The 23,219-nt window shown below is 40.0% G+C and overlaps 1 long non-coding RNA gene across 1 annotated transcript in view; it reads right to left on the minus strand.

Moving 5' to 3' along the window:
• Positions 1 to 25: 25 nt before the first annotated feature.
• The window catches only part of LOC109375953 (uncharacterized), a 42,700-nt gene continuing 19,506 nt past the window's right edge, over positions 26 to 23,219 (minus strand). The window contains exons 2-3 of the long non-coding RNA XR_002122672.1: positions 16,346 to 16,415; positions 26 to 4,043 (exon numbers count right to left, since the gene is read on the minus strand). This is a non-coding gene — a long non-coding RNA (uncharacterized LOC109375953). The remainder of the gene's footprint in view (positions 4,044 to 16,345; positions 16,416 to 23,219) is intronic.

Raw genomic sequence — 23,219 nt, forward strand, 5'->3', positions numbered from 1 at the left:
TTATTTGTATTTTGCCCTACTTAATTCAGTTATCCCTTGAAAGCAACTAAAATGTCAAGCGCTAGCACATTTGAATTCTAATCCACTGTAAAAGTTCTAGTTACAAACTAAAGTAGTCAGAATGATAAGTGAATGTTTGCTTTAAGAAATAATTAGCCAGAATATTCATTTCGTAGTGAGTCCACATTTTTGGATACTATAAAATTTTAATTTGGTCTAAAATAAAGATGAGTTTATTCTTGGCAAGATTCTTTTCTAATTTGCAAAGGCTGAAAAGAGCAACTTTGGCTTTTATTTGATTCTCAATTTAGCAGAGTCATGATGGTTTTCCTCAGCTTTTCAAGGTACATTTTAGCTGGTTCTAATGAAGACAAATTCTTCTCAATCATGACTGTCCCATTCATTCAGTGAGACAGCTGGCAGCCTTGCTATATTTTGTTAGATCCAGTCCCTTGATACTTGCTGCGTCCCTTATTTAGGTCTATAGAAAATAGCAGGGCTTATTTTTCTGAAGGAAAAAAGGAAGAAGTCAATATTTTGCTAGGCCGAGATGTCAAGTTATCTTCAAAACAAGTGAGCCAACAGCCTCTCAGATTTGGAGTGGTAGGGACATATGCTTTCATTTCAGGCCCACATACCCCATATTATACTGCCAGTGAAAGGCTAAGATACTTGGGGACAAACTAGCTTAGAGCTTTTCCTGAAAGAAGTGGTTGATATTTCTCTGATATAGACTGTTCCACACCCCAAGATGTTTTGTCCCCTGGAAATTCTCTAATCCCCCATCCCCTGTAACTCCCCTGCTTAACTTTTGTGGCTTTGAAACATGACTGGAAGCTGAAATAAATAGAAGGTAAACTGGAAAGCATCCTAGCTGTCTGTGGCTCCGCACAATGTCAGCAGGAGACACTTAGGAAAGGATAAGTCATCATCACAAGATAGAAGACACAGCCTAGGGCAGAGTTGGCTAAGGCTTACAAGACACAATGCCAAAGAGGTTTAAAGAGGGAAAAACATTGGTTTTACCTTTCCCCTTCTACACTCCAGTCAGAACTAGGGGTTCACGGGCAGTGAATGTCCTATGTTCAGCTTTACCAGGACCACCTCTGAGAAGAGCACTTGAACCTCTTAGGATGTTGAGCGAGGTTCTGGCAAATGAGTACAGGCGAAGAGATGCATTCATTTTCCCTTCCTCTGACCAGACACACACTTGCATATGGAGAAGCCAAGATTTGGCAAGAATGTAAAGACAGTGAATGTGTCTTTTTGAAAGCCCTACTATGTGATGCACAGTGCAGAGTGGATTCCCTAAAACAGAAGCAAAAGCTGCAAGAACTGGAAAGGCTCACACTTTAAGAGCAGCACCTGTGACATGTGACAATACTACATCAGAGTCACCCGGATCAGGGGTACCTGCCGAGTGTCATCTCACAATTCTTCACCCTTTTCAACGCTTTGTTGTAAGTAAGCAGAACCTCTAATTAGTAGCCAGGAAGAGGAGAGATAGGGAGAAGAAACATGGGAAGGAGAGAAAGATCTCTCTAACTTGTTTCTGACGAATGGCAAATTTTCTGGAACTTCACAATTATCATTATGAATTCCTGAACTTGGGACTTGAAACAAATATAACTTAATTATTTAAATGAAGAAAGTTTAAAAACCAAAACACACATACCATGTTCTGTAGTTGCCTTTGTTAAATTTCCATACAAAAACCACTAACGTAAGGATTTCCCCCTCAAATCTGTTACTTGCAGGGTAGATATGATCCATGGCCGTGTGCATCTTAGAAGTATGCAGAAGTTTACAAACGAAGATAAAACAGCAACAAAAGTTAGTATGGTACTATTTTATAAAACGTTAACTAGGTTTTGTTTGTGCGTGTGGGGGCAATGGAAAGACAGTTTAAGATATTTAAATATTAATTTTATTCTTCTGACTGAATTTCTACGTTTTTGATGTTCTAGTAGCCTTCTCCATAATAATATTAGTCTTGGAATTTGAATGTAAAAGTTATTTTTTAATTAAGAAATGCGATTTGTAGTCTGCATTAGTACTAATCACTTAACCGTCGGCAATTTTTCAAGCTACTCTTTAGAAAACTTAGGAGTTTGGTGTTTCCATGGGTTTTGCACAGCACTGGAGTGCAACCCAAGAGCTCCGGACTGGGTCCAACTTGCTCTTCTGACATTATAATTATGACAGCCTCTTTCAGTTATGGAGTGCTTCACAGTTTAGAGAGTGTTTGTTTACATTTTTATCTAACCCTCCCCTCACCCCTGGGAGGTAAGGGAGTATAGTCCCACTTGGTAGATGAGAAAAACTCAAGGCTGAGATGTCCAACACAGTCCAAGGACACAGCGAGGGACCTGGGAGCCAAATCCCACCGTTTGCCTTCCAAGCCCTCCTTCCTTCGGCTGTAGCTCTGTTCCTCTGTGCACAGGCAGGACTCTGGATGAGTCCCCTACGTCCCCTACGCTTCAGGTCCCTCACTTGCCATGGTGGCTTGGATTTGACCATCTCCCAGGTCCCTGTTCGTTCTTCTTCATTTTGAATTTGGGTTTTTTCAGTAGAATGAAAAGTGGTGAGATTCAGTGGGTGTCAGCTGACTGGAGCAGCACAAGCCAGAGGCTAATGAGTAAGACAGGCCCCCAGACAGGCCACAGCAGTTGCCATGAACCGGGAGAAACCAGGCAGACTTGGTTGTATAAGTTCTGATTCTTAAACGAGTCTCATAAAATATGTGGACTTCAAAAAGAAGAAGAAAAAAGGAACCTCGACATACATACAGAAATTTGCATACAATTTTAGGTGGTTTGTAGACTGACTTCTTAGAGATGTATGGGCCAAGTCCACAACTCCTGGATTAAATAGTGCAAGTCTACCGCATTCTGCGGCCTATAGAGGTCTCATCTTGGTTATTATACAAAGTGAGTAAAACTTATTTTGATGTGAGAAGTAGTAATTCAAAGATAGAAATGAAAAAAACTATGATGGGTTTTCAAGACAGTCTTTTTTTTTCCCATTGCAAATGATGTTTCTGATATTACTTTCTTGGTTATTGGGATGGGGTAGGAGAAAGAAAAGTTGATGTAGAACAAATATAAATACCTTCTTTTGAAGTATTTATAGAGAATTCCACAACATTTTAATGCTCCTTTTGAATGTCTTCAGAGCAACATTCCCGATTACAGATTGATGGTTGCGATTTCTGTCCCACCTGCCCACACGCTGTGGTTTAGGTCTGACACCAGTGTCAGGACTGGGATAAAGAGCAGAAAATACGAATCTCAGAGATACCCACATTCCCTCCAAGGGGGAAAGGTTTTCTACTAAGCATTTCACTCTTCCATACACCCATGAGCTACATTTTTTCAGAACATAAGAAGAACAAGATATCTGTAAGGATCTGAAAATTTAGATTGCCATCATAGTGTTCTGGATTTTGGGAAGCTGAGAACCAAGGGAGGCTGCATGTTTTGGCTTGTGATGCTGCAAAAATGATCCATGCTCCATTTGAAAGCCAGATCCATTATTTGTACCCATGCATCAGCTGTCACAGCATCTAACGTCCTTTCTAGTAACCCCAAGTAATGTCTGCTAATGCAAACTCCATTAGGCCTAAGAGAACTGCAGCTATTAGCGATCTTGACTTAACACCTCAACAATACCAACCAATATTTCTCATAGAATTGTCTGTAGAAGGTTTTCACAGCATTTTTTTTTCAGTTTGCATGCGCCATGTTAAATATTGTTAAAAAAATTAAAAATCAATTTTTTCAATTTACAAGTACTCATATAAGAAGAAAATGACTAAAAAAATACCCACCCAAGCACCTACAACTCATCTAGCACACAATGCTAATAATACATAGATTGTGATCGAAGAACTCTGTGATCTGTGGGAAGGCAGGGAGGCGGAGTCCATCCTCTGGAAGAAAGTGAGATGTGTTGATGCAGAGAGGAGCTGTCAATGGTGCTTTGCTTCTAAAGTCAAGTTCAGCAGTTGCATTTCAGAGTCCATGTCATTTACTTATTTCGACCTAAAACAGAAAATAGGAATTGCTTTAAAGAACTTCAAAATTAAAAACGGAATTTCCTTTCTAATCATCCAGGCTTTTCGAAATGCAAAATAGCTTTTGGGTGTGTCTGTGTATATGACTGTAGCAACAAACAACTGAAAAACCAGGGCTTCCTGCTTCTCAGATTAGGGCATGGCAAGCAGGTATACACATCAGAGGATAGGACTGATTTCCTTGGTGAGAAGAGCCAACCACATAGTAATTGAAGAGCGATGCAAAATATTGCTTTTGGTTGCCATGGGCAAAGATGACAGGGTAGTATAAAGTCACCAAACCACTAGATACAGCTCTAGTCTAATCTTCCCACAGCATCCTGCTGGCTCATGGCCCAAGAATCATCCTCGTCCAGCTTTCATACCACCCAACTATCGATCTATGTCCCTTCCATGCACACACCCTGTGATGGAGAATTTTAGGTGTCAACTTGGCTGGACCATCATATCAAGATGGTTGTTCAAACACCAGTCTAGATGTCACTGTGAAGGTATTCCTGAGATGAGATGAACTTTTAAATCAATAGACTTTGAATAAAGCAGAGCCCTTTACAATGTGGGTGGGTCTTAGTCAATCAGTTGAAGGCCTTAAGAGCAAAGGCTGTTGTCCCCTGAGGAAGAAGGAATTCTGCCTCCAGAATTCAGCCTTCATACTCAAGAGGCAACACCAGCTCTTCCTTGGGTCTCCAGTCTGCTGGCTTTCCCTGCAGGTTTCAGACGTGCAGCCTCCACAATAGCACATGAACCAAATCCTTAAAAATCTCTCTCTCTCTCTCTCTCTCTCTCTCTCTCTCTCTCTCTCTCAATAGATATCGATATACACACACAACATACCAGTTCCATTTCTCTGGATAAACACCCCCATCTCCAGTCAATCTAGTCTCCACCTGTTTGACAAAGATTCTGTGCATATTCTGATTCTATACTAAGCCTTTGGAAGGTGAGGGTAGTATCTGTTGAATACTTTTGCGCTTGTTTCTCTCATGCGACAAGTTTTAGCAGCTCTAAATCCTACTGAGGTTCAGTTGAAATCTCTTTTCCTCTGTGAAGACTATTGGTCCTACCTCAGACGCACTGCTTTCTCAGCCTGCCAGAAGCAACTCCTATGCCATCAGCTGTACCCCATGTGGGGCTGAGGGTGTTCAGCAACACAATGAATTGTCCTCTGATTCCTTCACTCAGGCGTGTAAGTTTTCTCCCTCCCACTAAATTATAAGCCTCAAAGCAGCAGAGACTGTTTTACACGTCAGTTATACCCCCACCTAGCAATTCACTCCCATTAGCTCAGTTCAGTGACTCTGTGGTGTGGAATAGACACTTTAGTCATAATGTGAAATAGCTGACAACATTTCTATCTTTCCACTTTCACTTTTTGGTACCTACTCTTCCTGTATCTTCTGTTCCCTCCTGCACACCTCAGGAGATGGACTCCTTCGGCTCCCTCCCTATCTTTCTATCTCATTTCTCCACTCGGATTTCTCTACATTCTGGGAGACATAGCCCAATGTCTGCCCCCTTTATCCTACTGTAGCTTCATAAGGATTTAAACTAAAAGATAAAAAGATGAGATTAGAAGGGAGATTTAAAGTCTTGAAGTTTATTCATCAACTGGTGATGAGGCAGTAGGGGAAGGTGTTTTCTGTTAGTGATAGTACCGGTCGGGGCGTGGGGGACTTCTAGGAATCCACTACTTTTGTCTTTAATGTCAGTTCTGCTTATAGCTAGTATTTTCTGCTTTTGGGCTTTAGCGACATGGAATGATAAAGTAGTGAAGTAGACTGAGTTTAGTCCTACGATGCCAGGTAGGCATCCTGGAGGGTTACTCCAGGCACTGGGAAGTATGTCTGACACGAGGTTTCCAAGAAGACAGTGAAGCAGCCTTGAGAGGAAGCACTGAAAGTCTATTGGCAACCCTGCCTTAGGATTTAGTAAGAGATTGATTTTAAAAAATCAAACATATGTAGAAGTAGAGAGAATGGTATTATGAATGCTTTGTTCTCACCATCCAGCTTCAAGTAAAATAAAAATTATGCTAATCAAGTTTCATCTATCCACCAAAACTTTTTGTTTTGGGAGGAGGGTTAGAATATTTAAAAGCAAATCCTAGACATCATGTCATGTTATTCATCAGCCTATCTCTAGGATTCTCTAACTCTGATTCTTAACCGGGGGACATTTACCAATTGGCTGTCACAATTTGGTGGGGGTGTGTGTGTAGGGTGCTGCTGGCACCTAGTGGGTAGAGACCAAGGATGCCACTAAATATCCCCCAATGCACAGTACAGCCCCCACTAAAAGGAATTCTCTGTTCCAGAGTTAATAGTGCTGAGGTTGAGGAGCCTTGCTCAACTGATAAGAATTTCTTTTTGTTTTATTACCTACTCATTAGCATACCTCTCAAAATAGGCAACAATTTCTTAATATCATTTACTATCTAGTCCATATTCATAATGATCTAAAAACATCTCATTATTGTTGGCTTGTTGAAATCAGAATCCAAACAAGGTGTACACATTGTATTTCCCTAGTATGTCTCTTAGATCTCTTTTAATCAGTAAACATTTCCACTTCCCACCTTTTTTTTTTTTTTCATTTGCTCTATACTATTTCCCACGATCTAAATTTGGCTGATTACTTCCTTGTGGCGAGATTTAACGTATTCTGTTATTGTTGTATCTTTTACAATTTCGGTCCAAGATCAGGCTTGATTTTGTGGTAAGATACTGCATAGCTGCATCTTCTTGTTGTACCACCCCTGGAGACACATGATGTCTAGCTGTCACTCCGTTAATGATGCGAGGATGGATCAATGAGTCTGGGTAGAGGAGTTGGAGTTTGGGGATCCTTAAGATCATTTCTTTCTCTTCCCCTCCCCCCCCAGGTATTTGTAGATAGGTTAGCAGTTACCTGAGGATACCTACCCTCAAGGGAGAATAAAATCAAATAATAAGATAGTAATATTATTTCAAAGGGTGTCTCCTGATAAGCCTGCCATTGTCTCCTTTTTTGCTACTGCTTTTCTAAATCTCTATATCACTTCCAGGCATGTGTATGTGTGTGTGTGTGTGTGTGTGTGTGTGTGCTTTTCTCTGTTCTTTCTTATGTCTTGTTTCTTCCCAGAACCTGTTATAACATGGGGAGTATAAACATATTTTGATGTGAATATAAAGTCTAAAAACACACATTTAACATAAAATTCAGTTTATGTTGTCTTCAATTTTAAAATCAGAGGATACGTTCTTCGGAAACAACAAAATGAAATTGTTTTTACTTATGTTGATTAATTTTTTTTGGGGTGCTCCCTATCTCTACACCACCACATACATCTATTTTCTTGCTGTTGACATCAATGACAAGTACTGAGGAGAATCCTGAGGATTCTGGGAAAGACAGGAATTGACTGCTTCCCTGGAGAATGCCATTCAGATACAGGCTTTCTCATTTTGGAAAAGGCTTCATGCATTTCAAAGGCAGCATGAGAACCAGGATCCACAAGATTCTGGGGGCAGTGGGTGAAATCACATGTCAGCTGAGAAGGTCTCCATGTCCCCACTGAGGCCTAGGAAAGGTGACTGACCATCGGTCATGGCAGACCCTCTTGCATGTTGCCGGCTGCACTATCGGTGGCATTATTCCTTCCTAGCAAGGACAGTGGTGCATGAACTGATGACTAGTATAGTGATGAGTCTGACCTGCACAAGTCATATAAACACAGGCCTTTTATTGCTACTTGGTCAAATAGCTACACATTAGGATGTGTTCTTCCCTGTCCCTAAAATGGTATAATCATTTCCTATCATGGATCAAAAAGTTACTAATACCAGTGATAAAGGGAAAGCACACCAAAGCTAGGGAGTACAATGAGCCCTAAGTGCTGCCCCTTTGTGCTAAGTAAGGCAGGCGTGAGGGAAACCCCTCTCCTTTGGGACAGCTAAGAGGGTACTGAGAGCATTACAGTTACAGTGTTCTGCCTCTTGTGAGAGCCCTGGAGAGTTAATGCCTCCATAAGTGCCTAGCATTTCCAGGGACTTCTGATAGAAACAAAACTCCATGGTCAGTAATGGCAAAAGTGAGCCAGCCACGAGCATGAGCAGATTATAGACACCTTACTCTGCATGTCACAGGGGTCAGAGAGCACAGATAGATAAGTATGGAAGTGTGAAAGCCAGTCAAGACAAACAAAAACAGGATAAAGACAGAGAGCTATCATTTTATGTCTTTAGGTTCTTGGTCAAGAAATGGAGGAGTGAGGAGTAAATGCAGATGGTGTAGACTACAGGTTCCTCTACCTGTGGTTTACTAATACATCATTGGTGGTTATTGTTTTTTATTTATTATTATTATTATTATTATTTTATATTTGAGAAATATATTTTGGTCATCTGAATGACCCAACAGCCTAAGGTTACAACACTCTTATGTGAATTTATACCAGCTTAACTTCAAGAACATATAAAATCTCTACTTTGTATAGTTCTGACTTCACTTTCTTTCAGTTATTAATGTCACAAAATCACACATTCATGCCCTGTGTGTCCAAAATACATAGACAACAATTGGTTTTTAAAATACTTTAGTTTCTTAAATCAAGAAGGAAGCAAAAAGTGAAACTACAAACCAAAGTTACAATAGTACTAGTTTCTATAATTGTCCATGTATTTAATTTAATACAGATATGTTTTTCATGAGATTTTCAGTTACTGTCCAGTGTCCTTTCATTCCAACCCGAAGGACTCCTTTCATGCAGGGCAGGTTTAGTGGTAAAGAAAACTCTCAGCTTTGGTTTATCTGGGAATGTCTTAATTTCTCCCTAATTTTTGAAGGACCATTTAGCCAGCTATAAGATTTTTGATTGACATATTTTCTCTTTCAGTACTTTCAATATATCAACTCACTACTCTCTATTCTCCAATTTCTGATGAGAAACCTGCTCATGATCTTATTAGTGAAAATACTGGGGGTGCCAAAAAAATGTATACACATTTTAAATGATGTTATCTATGCTCAAGCAGTAGTTCCCCGTAATCAGAAGTGTCTGGATGCTGATGGTAATCACTTTGAACACCTCTTGTAATTGCAGAAGTCAAACGTGACTTGTATTCATCTTTTGTTATGCATATATACTGAGTATTACAATTAATAGTTTTTTCCTTTCTTAAAATGTGTGTACATTTTTTTGGCACCCTCTGTATGATGACAGATATCTTCTTTTCAGGTATATAGATGCTAATAATGTAAGTTATCAAGTGTTATGCAACAGAACATTTTTTAAAATAGTATTGTGATATCAGTTAAGTTATAGCACCCTTTTGAAACCAATTAGAGTTTAAGGAAAAGGAATTTTAATGGCAGACACTATATGATCTTTAAAAGATAAATATTATTACAAGTTTTCGAATTATAAGTGAAAAGGGAACTGAAGCATCCTACAGATTTTAATTTCTAATAAGTATCAATCTTTAATATCCAACATAAACAAAAAGTTCTTTGGGGTCGGGTTTTTTTTTTCAGGGCCTTTTTAGGGATCTCGAGATGAAAAAGTGAGAAAACTTTTGTGGTTTATCCTCAGCTGTGATCGGCCCGTATCTTGCTCTGACCTCATAAACCACCATTGTGATGGAATTCCAAAAAAAACAAAACACTCCTCGGTAAGGCCCTGGCTGGACTAAGGTTTTGTCCTTATAGCCCAGGAAGCCGATTTGTGGTGACCTGTCGGACTTGCACCAGTGAGCTTGTTTTCTCCTCTTTTTCCGCATTTTATTTTTTGTCTTAACATTTGTTCTCTTTTTCGTTCTTATTTTTTCCCCTTTTCTTATTTTGCTTGCTTTTCCCATTTTTCTTTCTTTATTCCTTTTGTGTTTTTTCCCCCATTTTTCTGTTGCTCTTTTATTACTCATTTTTTATTTTCTCATTTTTTTCATTATTTTATTTTTCTTGATTTTTTTAGTGTTTTTGGTTAGCATTGTTAGTTAGTATTGTCCGTTAGTATAGGGAGGGGGACCAGATCCAGAGCTCAGCAGAGAAGTACAGCAGCCTCATGCCCAAGTACATCGGCTTAAGAACCAAGAAACAAAAAGTGAAGGGCCGCATCAGCCACGTAAGGCCCTTCCGGTCCTCTGCCTCAATAGCCCAAGTTCCTCCACAAGTCAGGAACTTCCGCCAGAGTCTTACAGCTTCTGCCAGGAAGATTGGCAACCTAAGAACTAGGAGTCAGGGCAGAAGGCCAAAGCCCCCGCCTGTCCTTCACCTGTCCAGGAGTCCAGGGCCACCACCCCTAGCCCAGCCAGCCAGGGACAGCAGGGGGTGGCTAGCAGGTGTTTGGACTTTTGGAGAAAGCTCTGCCCTTAGGCTGTCCACGAGGTGGCATGGAAACACTAGGGTATGGCCCACTTAAACTGTGGATGGCCAAGGCAGGGCTACAGTCACAGGCTCTGGGGAGGTCAAGCCGGGCTCCCTGCAGTTTATTTTTATTTATTTATTTATTTATTTATTTTATTTTATTTATTTTATTTTTTTTTCTTTTTTTTTATTGTTAGTTTCAGGTGTACAGAACAATGCAATAGTTACCCTTTTCACCCTCACAAAATAACAACCCCCCTCCCCCCAACCACTGCCCTCCCACCCCCGGTATCATGCTTATCTATTACAATTCCATTGAATCCGTTCCCACACTCTACTCCATGTCCCGAGGTTATATGTATATATAATTATAGTTGACATACAGTATTATTCAACATCAGTTTCAGAAATACAATGCGGTGGACAGGCCTCTACATCAACTATGAAGTGGACTCCCCAAAAGGACATTGGTCCATCTGGCCCCCTAAGAAATGCTTACAACATTATTGATTGTATTCCTCGGACTGTCTTTTTCTATCCCTGAGGCCGTATTGCAATTACCAATTTGTATTGTCTCATCCCTTCCCCTCTCCTTCATCCCCACCCCCTTCCAACTAACAACCCTCAGTTCTTCCTCTGTATCTCTGAGACTATCTCCATCCACTTCTCCCATCCATTCAGTTCCTTAGAATCCACGTATAAGTGAGATCATATGATATTTGTCTTTCTCTGACTGACTTATTTCACTTAGCATAATGTTCTCTAGTTCCATCCATATTGTTGCGGCTCCCTGCAGTTTAAATGCTGAACTCAAAGATGCTGGGCTCCAGGGAGCAGTCAGGTGGTGGGGGAGATCAGCCAGAGGCTGGACGCAAACAGTTGCAGGTGGCAGCAGCGCAAGAGCTACACACTGTGTGTGCAAGTACCCCTGGGCGAGAGGACTTGGTCCAGCGGGTGATGGAGGTGTGCACACTGCTGTGGTGTTCTCTGCACGGACTCACATCAAGGGGGTACCTGGTATCTCCATGGCCTTCAGAAGCACCTCGTTGGAGGATGGCCTGGATCCCCCTGGGGGACAAGAGGAGAGGATACTGTCGCTGCAGGTCCACCACTCGGCCCCCACCTGGGTGACACTTAAGAGACTAGACTGTTTTTCCTGGGGCCCTTCTCCCCTCTCCTGCTCTTCTCTTATATTTGTGGGGTGTGGACGGTTTTTATTAAAGTACTTGATTCTTCCAAACCTTGTAATAAACTTGATGCTTCAGAAAGATGTATTGGGTACTCTGTTTTGCATTCTCCCTGCACAGAATTGGGGCTGTGCAGCCTCCAGTTTGAGAAGCGTGTAGTGATGCAGTGCTTGGAATTAATCAGAACAATTGGGTGCTAGATGATGCCAGCAGGACTCATCTCTCCTGACCTCTTGGCTTTGCTTACTTCCCTCTGTGCTGGTGTCGATCTCAGGTGGTTTTTCCCTTTATGAAAGCAAGATGGCCGGGAACAGCTACAGGCTCATATAAGATGCCTTCCGCAGCTCTGCATGCCAACAGAAATTGAGCTTGTCTTCCCCCATGATTCCAACATTAAGGTGGTCCTTACTGGTCTTTAAATCAGTTTGAAAGCACATCATTCTCACCTCTCTACCTGTTTCTCATGTGCACACACACACACACACACACACACACACACACACACGCACCCCAAAACACACATATGCCCCGGATTTGTCTTCTCACCTGGTTTTTAATCTACACGCTGTAAATGCAAAATGGCCTGGCATCGTCTTACAGGGACACTGATACAAAACAGCTGTTCTCAGGAAACAGCAGATGGACGTGACTACCTCCAGCTCTGTCCAGCAGCCCACCACAGAGGTCGCTTTCCTCTGGGCTTGGGCAGTGAAGGTCCCAGTGGGAGCTGACTGCAGTGCCAGCCAGAAATGGGGTGAGGTCATCTGTCTCCTAATACTGAGCTGCAATAGCAGACAATCAGCAGTGGCCACAGAGTGTGTACCTTTTTTTTATTTTGAAGAAAAATTAGCTTCCAGCGAAGGCATTCAGACAAGTCCAGGTACCAGAGAAAACTCAAGTTCTCATTTGGAATCCTTAGAAAAAGATAGGCTAGCAATGGTGGCAGAAGCTTTTTTTCATGAAGTCTTTCTTCATTGCAGTCGTGGGGCATCTTCCTCGTGGAAATTTCTAATGCCATCAAGTGTCTCTCCCTCTGCTGTGGAACTCAGTTCTGCAATTCTATGGCTGCCTTTCTTTTATAAACTGCCTTGGTCTACTGATTTCTATGCAAAGAAGTGCTGCTACACCAAGCTTAGTTTTCCCACTGCCAAGTCGCTAACCATTTTGACGATTTTTGACAAATTTAAAGCTAAATTAGCTACTTACTGTGATGCTTCCTAATAGTCCACATCTCTTTCATAGCTGCATGGGTTGGTGCCAAGCTATTTTTCGTCCTGAGAGATGTCTGCTTTTGTTACCCCTCTCCCACGGCTGCCTCCGGGATAGGCTGCTGTGTAGGTGCCCCCTTCAAAGCCACCACTGACCGCATCGCCGTGTGCTCCATAACGAGAGCAGCCCTTGCTCTCCCCAACCCCCCATGCCCTTTAAAGGTAGGATCGGTGTGTGTGAGCAGCAATGGAGGAAGACCAGGTTAGAGTCACGTTGAGAGTTACAGCCTCCTTACTGGTAGCTGCGGCAGGATGAGGGACCCCAGCCCAGGCTACCCCTGACTTGTGTCACATATCCCCAAGCCAGACCCAGAAGACAACCGCTGAAGGCATCCCCATAGCTTTAGGCATAAAGAGTGATGTTGTTTAGATGGTAGGGCAACGGCTGCTGAGGATCTCAGGGTCTCCCCATTGGGAGCCGTCAAAATTCTGGCTCTGCTTCAATATCTGCTTCCTCATAGGTTTGCTCGGTTTATGTGAGAACTATGGCAAATGCCAGATTGGACAGTCACACGTTTCAACTTTATCCTCTGCAGAATGGCCAAGCGAATTGGCCTCCAAGCAGCGGACACCCACTTTCTTCTGCTTTTGAGAAGCAACTTGTCATCTTTCCAAAGACAGCTCCGGCATCGTCTCCCAGTGGAAACTTCTCTCCCCAAGTGAGAAGTAAATAGCTCCTCTTAGAAAAAATTGCCTTAGGGACGTTGTTTTGTATCTACTTATTTCTTCTGTGATCTCGTCTCCTAGATCATTAGCCACTGGAGGTCAAAGTATTACTCACCTTTATGTCTCCAGCACCCAACACGGGGCCTAACATACACGTTGTCACTAATCAGTGTAGTTGTAAATGGAACAAACCAATTTATTTAACTAATGGGCCTCGATAGCTTGATATCATTACTTTAAAAAGAGACAAAGCATGAAAGACCAAATTTATATGTGAACTGCCCCACCCCTGATACACACGTTCACACATGGCCTGACTGTGGGCCCTGGGAAGGAACACCGTATGACTACAAGCAATGGCACAAACACAAGAGTGAGGCTTCCTGTACAAGCCTGCAATGTTACCTGTGAATGGACTGTCTGTTTGTACCTACCCATTTAGAGTGGAAAACTACCCCTCCACATATGTGTGCCTGGGAATATGCTAAAGCTGGTTCTGGTCCCGTTAATAAAGTGCCTTCCTCATAAAACCTGGCTTTTGGAGAGTAGAGACTTAATGACAGTTAAAAACCAGCATTCATTCCCGTCTCTAACAATTTAGTACAGAAGATTGGCTTTTCCTCCAGTGTGTTGCTAGGTGGTGACATGGCATCACTGAACGGGCTACAACAGAATCCAACACAAAGGCCTTACTAAAAGAAATCAAGCAGGCTGGATAAACTCCACAATACTTGTATACCTGTGGGAAGCACATATACTGACCTTTTCAACTGTTTCATGTGCAGTGATTTTAATTCAGGTTTAGTTTGATCTTTCAGAGTCCCACTCCCTTCATGGTTGAGAGGCATTCTGTAATCATCTGACATAATAATATGCATAATCTGTCAAAGCAGAAACTTGTTCCATTGCTTCCTGCAGTCTGTAGTTTATGCTACACTCAGCCGAAAAGGTGGGAGAGTTCAGCAATAAGCACGGTGTTTGAGAAAACCCTTTGAGGAGGTAGTGAAGTTGAGCAAAGCCTCATAAGTAATCGTAGGAGGACGTGTCATGTGTTCTTGATTCACAGAGATAGAAAGGACCTTAGGGAGCACAGATGGTAGTCACTTGCTTCTAGGCCATGACAGCAAACACTCTTTGAGGTACGTGGATGCACATGTGTCATTCATGAAAGGAGATGCCATTATCAACATTAATCAATTGCAGTTTTTAATAACCTTCTTTAATAGAAAGATCTTTCTTACATCTGACCGATATTTTCGTGTTGCAGACTCACTGCTGAGTTATTTTTTTTCACAGTGGAGATAAAAGAAATCATTCATCATCTTCTTACTGCATAACAAGACCCTCCTCATGACCACTAGGCATATTGTTTCAGTTCTTTTCTCACTTCTAAAGCACAGACCATCTTTATTATTGTCACAATCCCAGTCAAGTTCCCCAAATCCACAGACATCAACTTTCAGAGTACATCATTTACGAGCACTTGGTAGCATGAGTAATGAGGTGGTGACTGCTTAGTCTCGGAGTGTTATGTAGGGTGAATGTTTTTCCAAATTGGATTTGCTTTAAAAAAACCCAACATTTATTTAAACAACTATCCTGTGGCAGGCACAGTGCTGATTTGTGAGCTATGTTTCCTTTACATCATTCTGCCAGAATCAAATTAATTCAACCTGGGGAGGTGGGGGAGCCAGTGTGGGCTTCTCGGGGATTCAGTCCCCAAAGAGGCCAGGCAGGGGTTGCAGATTTGGGCAAGAACCATTGTGGCTAAGAGGCAGCAAATGAAGCCTTCATACGTGTTTCTTACCCCAGTCACTGTTTACATAATTTCCTCTATTGCCATGGAATTACAGAACATTGGGCTCAATTAAGAAGGTCACTGGAGCAAGTCCACATATCAGTCATGGTGTTAATTTACGATCCAGGAAAGATCCTAATCCCCCACTTACTACTGAGACTTTGGGAAAGTTGCCTAACCTCTATGAATCTCAGTTTCCTATTTTGTGAAGTGGGACTATTAATTAGTATATTATAATATTCTCATGAGGATTAAGTGAGATATGCAAAGGGCTTTGCATATGATTGCTATTATTTTATACAGTTGCCTATTTGCTACTTAGAGTTTTTTAGGAATGGAGTCACTGTAGCTATTTTCTTATTTTCTAGTATTTGATTGACCAGTTCACCATGATTTCTTCCTTATACTCAGCTGAAATCTGTCCAGTTTGAGGCGATTTTTATTGTAGTTGTTGATTTTCTTCCATGTCCCCTAGGGATGGTTAGTCAAATATTTAAGTACTAGGTATAATCATAGCAACATTACATGTACTATACGAGTACATACCTTATCCCATTTAATCCATCCTCCCTCCTCTACCTATGAAACCATATCATAGGTGAGTGATCCAGGTCTCAGGCATGTCAAGTAAGGTCCCTGAGACCACACATGTAGAGCCTGGATTCTAACCTAGTCTGTCTCCCCTTTTCTCTCAGCTGTGCTGCCCCTAAGACACATATTTAGTCTCTTTGCTATAGGCTAAATAATCTTTCTTTTTCCTATTTAGCAATCCACTCCTGATAAGAAAAAATATATTATTTTATAAACATAAATCATGTTACGTGCTTCAAATCCTTTTTGGAATGAATAACAATAATGATGATGTTGGGTTACATGTGAAAGGTGTGTTTTAAATATGAGTGGAAAATTAAACCAATGATTAGTAGTAGCAGGTCCAAATTATTTCAGGTTTGGTTAGTTTTGACCAAGTTAGAAGGATTAATATTTTCCATCTCATCACACCTTTACTTACAGGTTAACAGGCTTTAACTCAACATGATCCTTGTAGTAGGAGTGAGCATCAAGTCCACCTATGAAATCAACTGAAAATATAACACAGCCCAATATGAATAAATGTGTAAATAAAAACACACATCATACTAGGTGTTTAAAATAGAACACATAACAGGTATTATTAACAAAAATATCTGTCTCTCACAAAATGGAAAAATGCGTATTTAAGATAAAGGACAGCTAAAAATATTATCAATGGTCCAAAAAATGGGGACATTTGAAGAAACACACAAAGAACTTGGCATCTTAGGGACTGAAAAATCACAGTTGTTATTGGCTTTAATGAAAAATGAAGTAACATTAAATAACATTAAATTAAAAATAATGTGTTTGTCCTTAGGCATACAGCTATGCCCTTTTCCCCTATATATCAAAAGATATACCTTCTCAGCTTGTTGCCAGAATCCATTTTTTTCCTTAAGAATATTTACTGCATCATTAGAAAGACTTTGAAAAGTTACATGATCCATGTCTCTGCCTTCTGTCCTCAAGCCATCACTGATGAATAGACAACTGCCTTTTGCAAAGGTTTCATCTCTTCTCTGTACTTGTCTCACAGTCTGTACAGAGACACCGTTCTTGGTAATATTCATTCTATAAGTTCTTTCTGTCTTGAGCATAGCCTCTACCATTCTTTTCCAACCCTAATGCTCATGACTAATCTTATTCCACTTTTCCTGCTTTTTTTGTTTTTGTAGTCCATTAAAAGTATGAATTACTTTACACCAAGCTTTGGTTCTATTATAGCACTCTAACATTAACAGGTACATAGGCATATAGGGACACTGAACTGTGTGTGCATTTGTGTGTGTGTGTGTGTAGGTACACAGTAGGTGAAGGATATTATATCATATATCATGTTCTCAGCTTAAGACAGACATTTCAGCAAACAGTGATTTGGAGAGAGATAACTTAGCTTAGAAGTTCTATTGAAGTCATGACCCCCTTTAGCTCTAGACGCTCTTGTCAGTCCTTGACTTGCTCTATCTTTTTGCCTCCACTGGAGAAGCTGAGGTAAGCCTGCATCAATCAAAGCTTCACCAGATCACAGTGCAGGCATGAGCCTTGGAGTCCCGTGGGGCACATATAGCAACCAGGTAGCAAGGAACCATGTCCAGGTAACCCCCCTGGAGGCCAGAGGACACTGAAGCTTATCCTTTTCCTGCCAGGTCACATAAGTTACCTGGACACTACTTTAAAGAGAGAAGTAGTGAGAGGGGAGTCAATCTGAGACATTGAAAAGATTTTCCTGTAGAGAATAAGCAGTGCCTAAACGGACCCTTTAAATGGTCAGATTTGATGAAGTTTTTATCAGATTAGGTATTTAATGAAACATCTGCTCCTTCACCCTGCTGACCAATGGGTGAAAATTTAGAAGGAAAATGACATTGATTAAAAGCTGAATGAGCATATCATTTATAAGGGCACTTTAGGAAGTTAAAGGGGGCATACAAAATAAATGAAATTATAAGTATGTACATTTGTGAATAAAATTATTTGATTAAAAATGATATTCAAAATGAAATGATAAACAAAGATAGCATTTATCTGTATGCTCTAAAGAAAAATAAAAAGAAAACTTTATATTGGTGATTTGAACATTAAAATGTAACATTAACAGAATCATTACTTTTGGTATAAATTCACTGCTGTGAACCTGTTCCTTAGTTTCTGTCTCTAATACACCATAGCACTGGTATTTGGGGAAGAATATACATATAATATATATATTTTCAATGTGGTTTTATTATTTTCATAACTTTGTAATATTCAAAATTTGTTTTCATGGTTAATAAATGTGAAATTGTTGATACCTTAATTGACTCCATGTATCATAGGATTTTTTACTATAGAAATATTTTCCATGTAGGTGCCAGTAAACACCAAGTAAGTTTGCTAAAGAGTGGATATATGTGAGTATAACTGGCCCAAATATTTTCCCAGGCACTGCTATTTTATCTCCATTCAGTGTATCTTTCTTTGTCAAAAGTTTTACAAGACACAAAACATAAATTGTATCTGTTTATGATTCTTTTCATTAAATATAAATGTAAAAGTTTTAGGCCATCTCACAAACCAGCTTCTTTTCATTCTGGTGCAGAATAGAAATTTGTTCAATTAAAACCAGGAGCTCTGTCAAAAGAGTCTTTTCTCAAGTCGAGATATTTCAAAAGGAAATTCCAAAATTGAAAATTCAACCTCATATAACATTTGAGCTCTCATTATTTAATTTGTCCGGTTCTCTTGCTTTTGCGAGCATAAATTTCAATGTTCTCTTCTTATGAACCTTCAATCATTTGCTATTTACTAAAAGCTTCAAAACTTAGTTTTGAGGGATGCTTCATTTGTTGAATGATTCGATTTAAGTTTTTCAACTGATCTTGAATGCAAAGCAACTAAAATGTGGAAGACTCACTTATAAAAATGCTCACAACCATTGTAGGAAACTTAGATTGATTTACAAAGTAGTTCTTTAAAGGCCGAAGTGTTCCAACTCTGACTGATGGCAAAGCAAAGAGAGAAAACGTATTATGTCATCCTGAAGTTCTTTTTTCTTGTTTTGTTTTCAGCATCAACCTCATTACAAAAATATTCTCAGGGAAGGGGGTGGGTAAAAAAAAAGGGAAGAGATTAAGAAGTATAATTTGGTTGTTACACAGTAGTCATCGGGATGTAGGGTATAGCATAAGGAATATAGTCAATAATATTGTAATAACTATGTATGATGTCAGAAGGGTACTAGATTTGATGGGATGACAGATGGGAGGGGGTTGGAGGGGCAGGGTGAAAAAGGTGAGGGCATTAAGAAGTACAAATTGGTAGTTACAAAATAGTCATGGGGATGTAAAGTAAAGCATAGGAATATAGTCAATGATATGGTAATAACTATGCACATTGCCAGGTGAGTACTAGACTAGTCAGGGGATCACTTATTAGAGTACACAAATGTTTAACCACTATGTTGTATACTTGAAATTCACATAAAATAATATTGAATGTCAACTGTAATTAAAAAATTTTAAAAAGGGGGAAAAGATAAAGGGAAATAACAGGTTCAAAGCTCCAGGTATAAAACAAGTAAGTCTTGGGGATGTAATGCACAGCATGGGGAATATAGTCAATAATATTGTGATGGTGTGGTCCAGTGTCAGATGAACTTAGCATGGTGATCACTTCTTCAGCATAGGGAATATAATCAATAATGTGTTAATAACTGAATAGTGGCAGGTGGGTACTGTTGAATAACATGATGTACACCTGAAACTCATATAATATTGTAATAAAAGTCTTGTAAAAATATTGTCAGGGAAATGCAAATCAAAGCTACAATGAGATACTACTTTATACCCACTAAGATATCCAGAATAAAAAAATCAGATAATAACAAATGTTGATGAAGATGTGGAGAAACTGGAACCCTCATACACTGCCAGTGGGAATGTCTAATGGTGCAATCACTTTGGAAAACAAACCGTTGCTAAGGTTAAACATGGTTGTCGTATGACCTGGTAATTCTACTCCTAGGTATATATACCCAAGAGAAATGAAAACATGTCCACACAAGAATGTGTACACAAATGCTTATAACAGCATTACTCATAATATTCAAAAGGTGGAACAACATTCTTGTTTATTTACCTCAGTGTGTGTGTGTGTGTGTGTGTGTGTGTGTGTGTGTGTGTGTAGATAGATATAAATTTTGAAAACTAGAGTATCTACTTTCATTGTAAAAACATTGCAGCTTTATTGGGAGGCAATTATAAATTACCTGTGTACCCGAATTCCAAATACATTTATGCTTCACAAATTTCTTAATTTAATAAGAATACTATGCTTTTTAAATCCACAATATCTTGCTCCACCAAAATTTTGATTATTACCACAAAACAAGGGATTTCCTCTTCAATATTTACTTCTTAACTGAATTACCGTTTAAAGTAACATCAGAAGTTTTAGCTTAGAATGAATATCTAAAAGTTTTACTGTGACTCCATGAATTGGATTAAAGAAATCAAACCATATTTGAAAATAAATTAATTGGTTTTCTGCTGACAGCATCTGATGAACTGGTAAAATACTGGTAGTTTAGCTCTGTGGGAAATTCTTCTCCCACTACTGGGGACAGTCCATCACCTACAGTTCCGGGCCCTCAACTGACCCTGTGTACCTGCCATGTCTGGTGCACTGAGCTGCCGGTAGGAATCGCTTCTTCCCCCACCTCCACTTGTCACTGGAAGGAGTTAACCATCCTTGCTACCTTTGTCCAAGCACCTGCCTTTGTAATCATCAATTGACCTGCCTGCTGTCCTTGAAAGGAAGGTGCTAGCTTACATTGTGTCCTTAAAGATCTGGGGAGAAGAGGGTGGTGGTATTGGTGGTGGTATTACAGATTTAGCCAAGTGTTATAAAGAGAATTCTACTCATTGCACTTACATCTCACACACCTTGAGGAAACTATGATAGAATCTTAAAATATGGTCAGTTTACCTGCCCTAGATTATTCTAATACTACTATTAATAATGATATTACACTTGAAAACTAAAAAAACCTAGGACAATGTCTAAACCAGATAGGATGCCAGGGCAACTTGTGTAAAGAGGAGCTGCTTCGACCACAGGAGGACATATGGTCACCCGCATGGATGGCTCTATAACTGAGCAGATCAGAATTCTAGTGTGACGGAAAATTTGCAAACCTCTTAAGATAAAATATTACATACTGGTAAAACTTGAATTATCAAGCTTCCAGGATTAGACAAGACTACAAAAAAAAAAGTAACTTAAGGAGGAATCATTGAAAAGTAGGTAACTAAGAAAATGAAAACATTAAGAATCCTTTATGGATAGAACACAAGTCCATGAGATCATGATGTTTCCATATAAGAAATAGTTTTTATGCATATGCCAACACCTCCCATTTGCCAGAACGGGAAGATAGTTCGAGTGAAGGGGTACACTGAAAGGGAAATGGAGGGCAAGTTTACAGATTCTGAAAGCTTTTGTTTTAAAAAAAAAAGATGTCAAATGCTTTAAAAAATGAAATTTAAAAAATGACTTAACAAAATGACTTGAAAACAACTCAGTAGGAAAGACCTTCGGCTGTTAAGCATGTAGAAAGGTAGTTATACCTCGCTGTTCAGGAAGTAAAGCAACTAGGCGTTCTCCAATTCACTTAAATGAGAAAGATGTGAGATGAGAAGACGCTCAATTAAGTAACTTCTCTACTAGAAGGAGACAAATTTCAGTAAAACGAGAAGGAACAGAAAAGGCATGGATAGGTTTTAGAGGTACTAGAAAAAGGATGATTAGAAAGGAAACGTGCACAAAACTTGTGGCGATTACAGCAAAAACGCCATGTAAGGATCTTTGTGAGAAGATCCCGTGGAAGAGATGGGAAGACAGAAGGAAGCATGGGGATTGGTGGAGGTTGCTGGGTGACCAGCAGGACAATTAAGTTGAATTCCATATATTCTGGTTATTAAAGTCTTGATGGTTGCCAGATAGGAAGGAACTGGAAGATGTGAAAAGGTGAAGGGATGAAAAAGTACAAACTACCAGTTATAAAAATAGTCATGGATGTAAAGTACAGCATGGGGATGTAGTCAATAATAGTATAATAACGATGTATGGTGCCAGATGGATAGGACACTTAGTGGAGGGATCACTTCATAAGCTATATAAATGTCTAATCACTGTGTTGTACTCCTGAAACTAATAAAATATTGTATGCCAACTATAATTAAAAAATAAATTTTAAAAAGTCTTAAAATGTAGAACAAAAAGTTAGCTCAATTAAAAGTTGGCATCAAAAAAAAAAAAAAGAGTTGGCATCAATTGTCCGGAAAAGCCAGTTCGGCAGACCATTACTCTTCACCCATTCTCGGAAACTGTGTTACTATAAAAGATTCCACAGGGAGAGCCCGCAGCCAGGAAACCCTGTTGTTCGCCTGTCCTTTCAAATGTATTTCCTGTGCCAACTTCCAACAGCACAGCCAAGGAACTTCTTAGAATAAATTTGTTACTTTTTAGCAATTATCCTGATGAGGATTCTCACGACCTGAAGGAATTAATCACAAAGCTACTTGAGATTTAAAGCAGCATCTACCGTACAAATACAGACTTGTTTTCCACTTGTAAAAGATACACAACCGGTTGCAACTTTTCTATTTGACTACAGGAAACTTTTGGGCAGTACAATGAAGTTTCCAATAGATAACTCAGTGGTCCTGACCCAATCCACACTCAGACATTGCAGACCCGATTGGCTCATTACACCTAAAGCAACACAGCCCTCTCCAGTGAGCGCTCAAGCGATCGCTTATGTTCCAGGTTTAACTATAGTCGCTAAATAATTAACCAGAATGTAGGTGTTTGTTTCTGATCCAGCTATGTTGCCTGCTGCCGTGTCACTGAAGTAAGGAACACCGAGCCCCCCGGAACATTGCCTGCAGCTCAGAAAAATGAAAGGACTCAGGAAGATGAGGACCAATGAACGTACTTGTGCTGAACTCGCTTCGTGGTCTATCATTGTCCCTGCTCTGTATTTATTAGACTGTTCCAATAAGCATTTGTTTTACAAGTTGCCAGAATAATATCTTAAGGAAGCTTTGCTCAGGCCTTAAAGAGCTCAAACATCGGGCCTGTTACATTGCGATTTGCTTCATCTGTGATATGATTTTCATAAGAGAAAAACCAGGGTAGAGGCTCAACAACTCGGTCCATGCAGAGAGGCCCGTAAAAGCCCACCGAGAGGATTTTGCAGCACCCCACAGAAAATGAGGAGGGCTTTTAGGAGAGACCAGTTATTTCAGAGGCGGGTGGTGACTAAACTC

Source organism: Hipposideros armiger, unplaced genomic scaffold (assembly GCF_001890085.2).
Source record: "Hipposideros armiger isolate ML-2016 unplaced genomic scaffold, ASM189008v1 scaffold_1014, whole genome shotgun sequence".
Lineage (NCBI taxonomy): Eukaryota > Metazoa > Chordata > Mammalia > Chiroptera > Hipposideridae > Hipposideros > Hipposideros armiger.